This window comes from Vicugna pacos, chromosome 5, assembly GCF_048564905.1.
Source record: "Vicugna pacos chromosome 5, VicPac4, whole genome shotgun sequence".
Taxonomy (NCBI): Eukaryota; Metazoa; Chordata; class Mammalia; order Artiodactyla; family Camelidae; genus Vicugna; species Vicugna pacos.
In genome coordinates this window covers 88,101,002-88,111,787 of record NC_132991.1, presented here as the reverse complement: position 1 = coordinate 88,111,787, position 10,786 = coordinate 88,101,002, and the positions used below count along the sequence as shown (strand labels likewise).

General features: G+C 43.4%; 1 protein-coding gene across 2 annotated transcripts in view; it reads left to right on the top strand.

Moving 5' to 3' along the window:
- Nucleotides 1–10,786, top strand: part of DNER (delta/notch like EGF repeat containing) — a 263,556-nt gene that overhangs the window by 78,191 nt on the left and 174,579 nt on the right. The window lies entirely within an intron of this gene.

Here is a 10,786-nt window from a genome sequence, read left to right as displayed (position 1 = left end):
AAGAATGTTTGCGAAGCAGCTGGGATGGCTGGGAAGTTGGAGTTTAAAGACCTTTAAATTCCATTCTAACCTGGAAGCTCTGTGATTCTGTGGAGCCCTGTCTTAGCTGTTAGTTATTCATGTGAAATCTGATTGCCCAGGTTAGTGGATATAACACCCAATACTGGACAATATTGAACACTGAGGATTTTCCTTTTAGCACTGGAACATCTGATTCCTAGAGATGAGTCTGGGCACTGGGTGAGGAGCAGGGGTGAGAAGGAAGCCCACGGCTTTCCTGTCTTCCCTTCGGCCCATCGAGGTCCATTTTCAAGGCTCTGTCTTATCTCCATTGGCAGTGATGAGACTGATGGGGGAGAAAACAATCTTTTTGACAGTAAATTAAACACAAATTCTATCTTCAAAAAAGAGATTGGAACAAGGCTAGAAAAGGTGAAGGTATATTCACGGCAAATCCTGCCAACAGTGCATTATCCAGGTAAACAGGATGGTCTTAAAAGCTAAGAACTAAGGGGCCCAGAACCGCATCTCTGGGACAACGGGAGCTCCGGTGCTGGCATGGGGCAGGGGAGGGGATGGTGGGGACTTGTTAAAGTGCACCACGCTTAGAGGTACTGACTTAGTCGGCTGAAGTGGGATTCAGGAACCTGCATTTTACATACACACTCCAGCTGAGTTTGTTTCAGGTGACCTTCCATACCAGGCTTTGACAAACCCTGAGTTACGATGTGTCTCTAGGTCAGCATTCTTGTCCGTGGCTGTAATCACTTGGGGTGCTCTAAAAATTCTGGGTCTGGCCCCACCCCAGAGATTCTGGTGTGCTGGGCCCAGGGTGGGACCTGTGTCTGCTCCGGGGGGGACCTGATGTCCCAGGAGGCTGAGAAGCACTGCTCGTTGGAGTGGAACTACAGACAAATGGACGCCAATATGGTGAACTTGGACTTTGTTACAGCGATCCAAAGACAGATGGAGTTGAAGTTTATATTTGTATAGTTTATGAGAAAATGGTGTGCTAAAATTCACAGCATTTCCAATGTTGCAAGGGGATTATACAGGCCACTTACAAAAATAAATTCAAGCATTCTCGAGAGACCTTGGCATTTACATGCAATGCATGTAAATATAACTGGTTCTAGCCTTGTCCTTATTCCGGGGCTTTTTAATTTATTGAAGAATGTCAGGATTTCTGTGTGCTCTCACGTTTGCTGTTTATTTATGTGATTGTTATATAATCGAAAATTAAGAAAACGGTCTTTCTCAAGCACTCCGAAATCAATACTGTCCCCGGTGTTTAGAGGAGTTTACGGCTGGTCCTTTACGACAGGGTTTCCACGTTGTGAGGCTGTGTGGTGCTGCTGGGAAGGATCTGAATCTGGATTTGTTGCTGTTAAGCTACCAGGGAGAGAGCCTGGGCTCCTTTTATTAAATAATTTTTTCTTAATTAATTTTAAATGTGAAATATTTACAAATCTCAAAAGACTGAGTGACCAGTATGACACATACCTCTGCAGCCCCAACTTTTATGTTTTTCCCCAATTATTTTTTATTATCGATAGAAGCAACTGAATCATCAGATACTAGTAATAGTAAAGCTATTAGCTGTATACTAGTTCCGCTTGGTCTCTGTTTCTTAAGTGGACACGAAATTGCAAGTGTGCATTTAAGAATAGAGTTTACAGCCACCCCCCCAGTGAAGACAAGCCCGCAGCCCGGTCTCTGCAGCCACTCACAATGGTGCACCCTGAGGGGACTCGGAATAAGAAAGAAAAGGTTACTGGCTCTAAATAGCTAGGTGCTTGTCAAAGGAATGAATTCAATGAGCCCAAATATTTGCTTCCTCCCATACATAGAAAAGCACTAAATCCTTTAACTTGAGATGCCTAGTTTTCTTTAGCTAACACGTAATCTTTTATTGTTCCAACTACCTGGTCTTGTTGTAAAGCTCCCATACATCCTAGCTCCTCCCCTACCTCTTCAGAGCAGTCCCTCAGAGCCATCCGAGAGGCTGTCATCCCAGCTGGAGCCCTCCCGCCAAATAAAACATAACTCTCAAAAAAAAAAAAAAAAAAAGAAAGAAAGAAAGAATAGGGTTTACAAACCCCCCAAAAGAACAAGGTTTACAAACCCCGCTGGGCTCCCCTGTGCAGAGGCATCCCGGGCTCTGTGGAGTTTCGCACTACTGCACGAGTGACCTTGATATATGCTGAGACTGGGCTGGTGAGATTAGGTGGGTGGACAGCAGGGTTTGACTTGATCTCTCTGGATAATGAAACATTGCGATAATTGAAATGCACTTAGGATGGTATTGTTTTCCCACTATTCAGGTTAAGCTATTCGCAGAAAATAGGGAGATGAATTTCCATAGGGTGAGTGTACCAGAAGTCAAGGCAGATGGAGAGGGGGTTTGGGAGGGTTGCACTGCTGGGCTGGTGTGTGCACGTGTGTGTGTCGGATTTCATGCTGGTTTCCTACAGGCCTGCCTTGTCCAGGCGTCACCTTTCCTTCTCATGCCTCTGCCACCCACCTGCGTTGTCAAGGTTTCTCCTTCCATTTGTGGGACCGAGGGTGGGTGCTATGAAGGCTCTGGTTCACTCAAAGGGGGTTGACTTCATGGGGCCAGTAAGATGGGGACTGTGTACAGCCTTCGTCATTAAAAAAAAAGTTTATTTGTGTGTGTGTGTGTGTGTGTGTAATTAGGTTTCTTTATTTATTACTTTATTTTAATCGAGATACTGGGGATTGAACCCAGGACTTCGTGCATGCTAAGGATGTACTTTACCACTGAGCTATGCCCTCCCCAACTTGGTCATTTCTGTTGAATGGATCAGCTGGCTGCTGCCCATGGGATGTCCTCGGCTTGGGGGGGTGTGAACTTTGCTAAGGCCTCGCTCCCTGTAATGGGGCTGGGGGTCCCCAGGTCCTGGCTCCACCTCTGACACTGGTGACCCTCTGTCCTCACTCAGGTGGAAGCAGCTCTGCACACGTCCCCCTGTCCTGGCCCATGGAGTCTCTCCCTAATCTGTAGGAGAGAGTGATGGAGACCTGTCCAGCGGTTTCTGCCTTCTTCCTTACTGTGGCTTTTGAAACTCGCATGCCACGACTCCGCGCCTCCTCTCTCTGGCTGCAGTAGTGGCCCTCCTCTCAGGGTGGATGGCTCAGGCCTGGGCTGGGGGCAGAGACCCTGGAATACAAGGAGGTTTGGGGGTGGAGAACCCATTGGTTAATACTTGAACATTATTCCTCCAGCAGAGTCAGACTTGGAGAGGCCCCTTTCTGTGGGTGAGAGAGGAGGCCGACCAGGATGTGTGGGGAAGTGCCTTGCAGGATGGCTGGCGCTCCGGCGAGTTGCAAGGGGGGAGGATGGAGATTCGCCCACAAGGAGTGCTGGTTCTTAACCACTGAAGGACCATGGAGCTTGTCAGGTGAAAAACAAACCTGAGCTTAGGTCAGGAGGGACTTTACCGAAAGGGCTATTGCACCAGGGAAGGGGAGCTATTGCCGTAAGAGGAGTGGCCTCTTGCATTAGGAAGAATGTGCCAACTGTAAGCTCTGCCAGCAGTCACAGGGCAGGCGGAAAGGAATGTTATCGGGAGGAGTACATGGGCTAGAAAGACTGTGTGTGTCGTAGGGGGTTTAGGATCTGACAGTTGAGCAGCTCTTTTTTTTTTTTTGCTGTGTTAATTTGCTGGGGCTGCTGTAACGAGGTGCCATAAATTGGATGCTTTAAAACAGTAGAAATTTATTCTCTCACAATTCAGGAGGCTAGAAGTACAAAATCAAGGCACTGGCAGCGTTAGTGCCTCCCAGAGGCTCTGAGAGAGACTCTGTTCCCTGCCTCTCGCCTAGCTTTCGGGGATGGTCGGCCATCCTTGGCAAGTTCTTTGGCTGGTAGCTGCATGCCTCCAGTCTCTGCCTCTGTCTTCACATGGTGTTCTGTGTGTCTGTGTGTCTCCTCTTCCTGTAAGTTTGCTGGCTGTTGGATCAGGGCCCACACTAATTAGTGTGACCTCATTTTATCTAATTACATCCACAAAGACCCTATTTCCCAGTAAGATCACATGTTGAGGCCCTAGGGATTTGGACTTCAACAGATAGGAGAACAGAGTTCAGCCTATAACCTTGCAGTCAGGGGCCCTGGCAGAGGTTGTTCTGTGTTCTGATACTGGCTCAGGCTGAGGATGGGTCAAAGCTCAAAGGTCTGCAGGAGAGAAAGCCTGACTAGAGTTTGGTCAAGTCAAATTAGCCACCTTTGTCCAGATGGTCAGTGGGAACAACTCAGCTCATCATTTATGAGACAAAGAATGGGAATTTGGAGGATCTGCGTCTGGCCTCATCATTGGCGAGTGTTAGATTTAAGTCCTGTGTGGAAGGTGGTTCTTTGCAGCAACTGGTTTCCTGAAACGACCCCACCAAAGGTTGGAGTTTCACACCCATCGCTGTTTTCCAGGATCATAGGGCTCAGGTAAAAAAATTTGTCAAGCTCTTTGAAAATCTGATGAGAATAATGAGTGCTTTTTCTGGAAAAAAATGCTCATATGTAGAGATAAATGAATATTTGCATACAATTTTGGTGGAGTCTTTGACCCTTTGGATGCCTTCTGAGCTCTAGCGGGCCACGGATTCCAGGTTAAGAAAAAGGTAAAGAAAGGTAAGGAGAAAGGGGGAGTCCAGGGTGTCCAGGTGGCAGCAGGCCTGCTGGAGGGTGTGGTTCGTGTAGGGAGGGCTATTGCAGGCATGGCTGCAGAGGTGACGTTGGGGTTAGAATCTCCAGGGCCTCACGTGGGAGTTTCATTTGGTTGACAACAAGAAGCCCATGGAAGTTTCTGAGCAGAAATTTTTAAGGCTGTACTTTGGGAAGATGTTATTTTGGCAGTGGTATACTGAAATGGGGAAAAGATGGACTGTGAGGAGATACATTAGAAAGTTATTGCAGTAAATTCTCATGCCACATGCATTCATATAACTATCATTTTTGTTTTAATATCTGTCATACTAAGACACTTGGTAAAATCACTTAGTGTTGTGGTCCTTAAGGAGTTTGCTTATGATCAGAAACTACAGAAACTCATAGAACCTTCTTGTGTTAGTCTGCGAGGGCTGCCATGACAAAGTGCCCCAGCCGGGATAGCGTACATATCAGACATTTGTTTCTTCCAGTTCTGGAGGCTGGAAGTCCAAGAGAAAGGTGTTGGCACATTTGGTTTCTGCTGAGACCTCTCTTCTTGGCTCACAGAAGGCCCCCTTCTGGCTGTGTCCTTGGTGGTGTTTCCTCTGGGCACACACGTCCTGGTGTCTCTTCATTTTCTTACAGGGACACCAGTCCTTCTGGATTAGGGCCCCACTCTAACAATCTAATTTTTAACTTCATCACTTCTTTGAAGACCTTGTCTCTAAATGCAGTTACATTCCGAGGAGCTGGGGATTGGGACTTCAGCGTATGAATTTGAGGGGAACACAATTCAGCCTGTAACACTTCTCAAGGGACCATGTCCCGTTGTCGTTCAAGGCTGGTGTTTCTCCCAAGATTATGCAGGGATCTTTGCTGGGGAAGCTAAAGGGAACAGTATGTGTCTACAGAAGACACCAAGCACCCAGCTCCGTACGGAGATGTTTCTGCCTCGATTCTGTGCCTCATTTCATCACACACAGTGAGGTGATAGACATAAGCCCCTTTTGAAAGGGATGCTGATGGCTGAAACTCAACGGATGATGTTTAATTGCTTGGGTTAAGAGACTCAATGGTGAGGCCAATGTGTGGACTGTAGTGTTATCCATAGTTATAATTCCGATGTGAAAACTTGAGCCAAAAAGATACATGAAAAATATTAAATGTAATGGTAATATCTGGTTTTGCTCAACCCTTCCTGTTGACAGTTCCTTAATTGCTTTTATATTTATTCCTTTTCTATTATTTCCTATTCGTGTGCATCTCTTGGGATCAGTGCCCTTCTCATGCCCCCGTCCAGGCCCAGGAGGGGTTGGTGAGCCTGTTTTTCAGCAACAACCACAGCAGAATGTGTGCCTGTCCAAGTCACGTTAGTTCAGAATGAAGTTCCAGCGAGTTCTGTATTAGCTCCATTAATCTGCTTTCTTACTTGTGAAGAGACCTCACCCTGGTGATTTTTCTCTTCCTCTCAGCTTCCAAATAATAAATATACCCTTAGAGACTTGATCTCCCAAGGTTTTTCCTTGTTCAGAAACAATGGTAAAGATGGAATAGCAGTGTGGGCGGAGAATGACCCACGGGAGGAGAGGCTAGAAAAGAAAGCTAATTCACTTATCCATCAACTCATTGCCGTGGAATCACGCGTTCTTAGAACTCAGAATAATGTTGACGTTGGCCGACATATTTAAGTGTTTACTCAGTACCTAGAGCTCTGCTAAATGCCTCTTAGGCATTCTCTTACACAATCCCAATCAACCTTATGAGTTAAGTCCTGGGATTAGCTACATTTAAAGGCTTTAGAGACGTAGGAAACTTGCCTTGCTTTATACAGCTGGAAAGGAACAGGGGCAGGACTTGAGCCCAAAACAGACAGATTTCAAAACCTGAGCCACTTTTCTTGGTTCAAACCTGGCTCTACTGTTTCAGACCAGATTAACCTGTCAAATGCAGAACAGGCAAACATCCAGCAGTACTGCTGTCATTGCTGAGAAACCTGCATGACAGGCCCCCTAGTGATTAGACTGCTGGGAAGGAACTTTGTTAATTGCTAGTAACCAGTGTAAAATTATTATCAGTAATTCCCATTCCTACTTTCATATTACATTTTCTTCAAAGATGCTGAAGGAGAAGGTAGGTTTTACAGTGTCCCATGTTTGAAATCATCCACAGGTCGTGTCCCCATTCATTCATCTTTCTGTTCATTTGGTGAAATATGTGCAGATGCTCTGTGAACAGTCTACCCCTGTTTCAGTCGTCCCTCTTAGCAGACTGTCCACGTCCACACGTCCACCAGCTGTGACCTCCAGGCCTTCAAAGACCTGGGGCGGTTTTCTTCCACTGGGCACCCTTGAGGCTTTGATGGTGTCCTGGTGGGCTGCCCTTTGAGTGAGCACGAATTAGGCTTGTCCGTTGTGAGTGACTTCACGCTGAAAACCAAGTCGTTGAAATCATGGGACCCTCCAAATGCTGTGTGGACAGATCCAGAAATGATCAAATTGCTCAATTCTGAGTAACGTTATTGCAAGACAGGGTATAGGAAGTTCATCTTTTTTTTTTTAACTTATTTTAGCTAATCTCAAAGTCATTCTGGTATTTATTTTGATTAAAACTTGTGGGAAAAAGATTTACATATATTTATATGTATATGAAATACTGATTAGGTAGAAATCCTCTAAATTTGATATCAGCCTGTTGTGACTAAGGATGCTGTTGTCACCACTAGTAGTGTCTTAATTATGAAAACTCACAGTTGTGTGGTTCATTACAGAGCCAATCAGAGGTGCACCTTTTCCCCTCATTATAATTAATCTTATGTCATGCCAATCAACTTCAGGGGTCAGAGACCTTTCTTAAATGGTTAATGGACATTTAAACCTTCTTTCCTTTTTTCCCAAGGTATTTTTAAAAAGCTCTGATTTTATTTGCTTTTCTTAAAAAGTATGTTTTGAGTCTTCAAGATGAGAACATTTGGGATTTTCAGAACAGTAGAAAAAAGGAGTTTGGGACTCGAACTGTGACCTAACAATGTTGAGAAGTATTTCTACAAAAGTGAAATTTCCAGATAAATGTAGTGAGTATTTCTACAAAGTTGAAATTTCCAGATAAATGAAGCTCCTTCATAGGCAAAGCTCTCTTTGTTAGTACCCATTTCTAAATTGTGTCCCACACTTTCTAGCCATTGTGTAAATAGTGGATAATGTGAGGAAAATGTCAGTGTTGTGAAGGTAAAATCTCAGGCTCTGGAGCAAGACCTGAGTTCAGATTTTGCTTTACCATCTTTGGTGGTGTTCCTCAGCACGTTGTCAAAACACGGACCTCAGTCAGTAAAATGAGGAGAATGTTAGTGTCTCTCTTGTAGGTACCCTTGAGGATGAAGTGAATTAATCGATGTCAAGAGCCTGGTACACACTAAGCACACAGTAAATGTTAGCTGTTCACTGTGTAAGTTATGTTTGGTTTCTACTGTGAACGTAAGTCAGGTACTGTGCTCTGCTCTGATGCTCTGATGCAGTAGGACTCTCTTTGATGCTCACAAGACACCCAGCTTTTCCTTCATTCTCCTGATTGCTTTGGATGCTTTTCTCCCCTGCCTGTCAGCTGTGTTTGTTACCCCTTCGGTCATTGATTCGTTCCATGGTGGTTAAGAGGGTGCATTTTGAGAATGAGAGACCTGGCTTCTACTTCTGGCTTTATCACTCCCCAACTTGGAGACCTTGGGCAAGTTATTTCACTTCTCTGGGTCTCAGTGCTGTTTGCTGTGAATTGGGCTAATTGTGACATTCTTGGAGGAAAACTATGTGAGATTCTTGACATGGTGTTTGGCATGAAATAATGAGAGCGTTATTACTCAATTATTATTTATGCATAGTTGCCTTGGAAAGATCCTGAATGTAGTATCTTGCGCTTTTAATGCAGAATAAAGTTTGTAAATATAGTTTTATATATATATATATATATATTTTTTTTCCTTTACCTCTTCTGGTTCTAAGCTGATGCAACCAGATATTTTACTTACATGCGAAGAGGCTATTAGCATGCATTCATGCATTTCGGGTATTCTATGAAATAGTATAATGAAATAATACATGTAAAATTAATCAGGCTGGAAATAACTGAGGTAATTTTATATCCCCTATTATTTAATTATTTTAAAATACAGAACGAGCCATTTACCATGGGCTGTGGTACTTTAAATAAGAGTTCCCGATACCTGAACGTGACTCTCTGAATTCTGCTGTTTTCCTTTGCAGTCATTTGTAAGGACTGGTTCTCCCAGTGCACCATGTGTGTTGGAAGAACATACGGAACATAGTTTAGCCTTTTTGTTGACTCAGGGGTGTTATTTTGAGCACTGATTGTGGATCGTTCAGTAACTACAACCATCTCCAAGTGATCAGAAGGCGTGGGAGGTTGCCAGTCCACCCAGTGGCCTCTGACGGTCAACGTGTTGATTCTGTGTCTCTCTGTTTTATATAGTTTCCTGCTGTTTCTCACCCTCGGGGTCACTCCATGCTTATGTCAGTGACCCAGCATATAGTTGCAACTTCTCTTTGTAATTTACTTTGTGTTATATAACTAGATAACAATTTTTGGTAGGTTTGTCTTCAAAATGTGAATAAAACATTCTAATCAAAAGCTTTGTGAAAGTAATGTATGGTTGTTCAGTAAGTTTAAAATTTGTTAGGATTTTCAGTTATGCTTAATGGTGTATATTGGGAAGGTGAATTAATATACAAAAATTTGATTGGACTGTGAGACTAAATTGAGGTGTTAAAAGAACAACACAAAGGAATTTAAAAGGGGAATATCATTTCACGTGGGTGGTGTGACAGTTCCTGAATTGGCATACCTGCAGATTACTAAATTAACCAAATTTACTAAATTTGTTAACTGTAGTCTACAAATAGAATATGAAATATTCAACGTAAGGATTTGAAAAGCCACTGGAGCTTGATGCTGGGTTGAAGAACTCAGCCTTGTGCAGTCAGAATTCCAGGAGGTCGACATGTGTCCCGTTTTGGTCACTCAGGCACCAGCTTAGTGATGCTAATACTTGAGTTACACTTTCACACTATGTGCGGGTCCTTGGAAATGGGTCTTTATGAAGACAACAGAGGTTGAATTGAGACTTACTGAGCTGCTGACATTCTGGAATCACATATAAAAACCCACATTAAAAAATATTTGGCGTAGCTCCCTTTCTTATTACTGTATTTTTCACAGGGAGGAATTGGTGAGAACTGTTGCTAAAGTGAATTGTTTTGGCTTCATGTTGTCTTCTTTCTAGACAGAAAACAGTTTCTTCTTTGGGGCTTTCACACCATGTAGCTTGTTGCATAACACCACTAAATATTTCCACCCACCTCCAGAAAGTCTGGAACTTTGGATCCACTCTTCCTGGCCAGTAGAATATGTGATTAAAAAACTAGAGTTGTCATGATTTTCGCCTGTATTTTTATCCCTAGTCGAATGCAGGGTTGGTGGGCTCTGACGGTCATCGGGCGCAGCCCTGCCTTCATGCAGGAAAAGCGGGGTTATCTTCATCGGACAGACACAGAAACCAAAGCTGGGGAGTCAGGTGACTCGTCCAAGACCAGACGACTGGGGACTGGCTTTCTGATTGAGGACCTTTTTTTATCTTAACAACACATTCTTTTTCTCTGGCTTCTTCGTGAAGTACAGAAATAAATTACTTAAAATATTAGAAAAACAAATTCAAACTGTTTTTGGTAAAAAATTAAAATATGAAGGGCTGCAGCTATTGTGTGTGGTGGGTCTGTCTTTAGCCTCCCTTTTCAGACGGCTGGGAGTTGCTGAGAACAGTTGTATCGAAGCAAAACTAATTTTAAAAATAATTAATTTTTCATTATCTAAATTATGAGAACTTATTTGGCGTAACAGTCACAGGTGACAACGTTTTAATTCAAATGAGAAGCAAATCAGTATTTTAAATCATTCTATATAATGAGCTTGCAATTATTTGAATAAATTGGATCTAAATCCTGGAAACGATAACTGTGTCATAATCTCTATTCTAGAATGCAAATTTATTGTCATAGAATCCAGAGACGGAGCTCTTTCTTTTTTTTCTTTTTAAATGTCACTATTCTCTGTACCCTG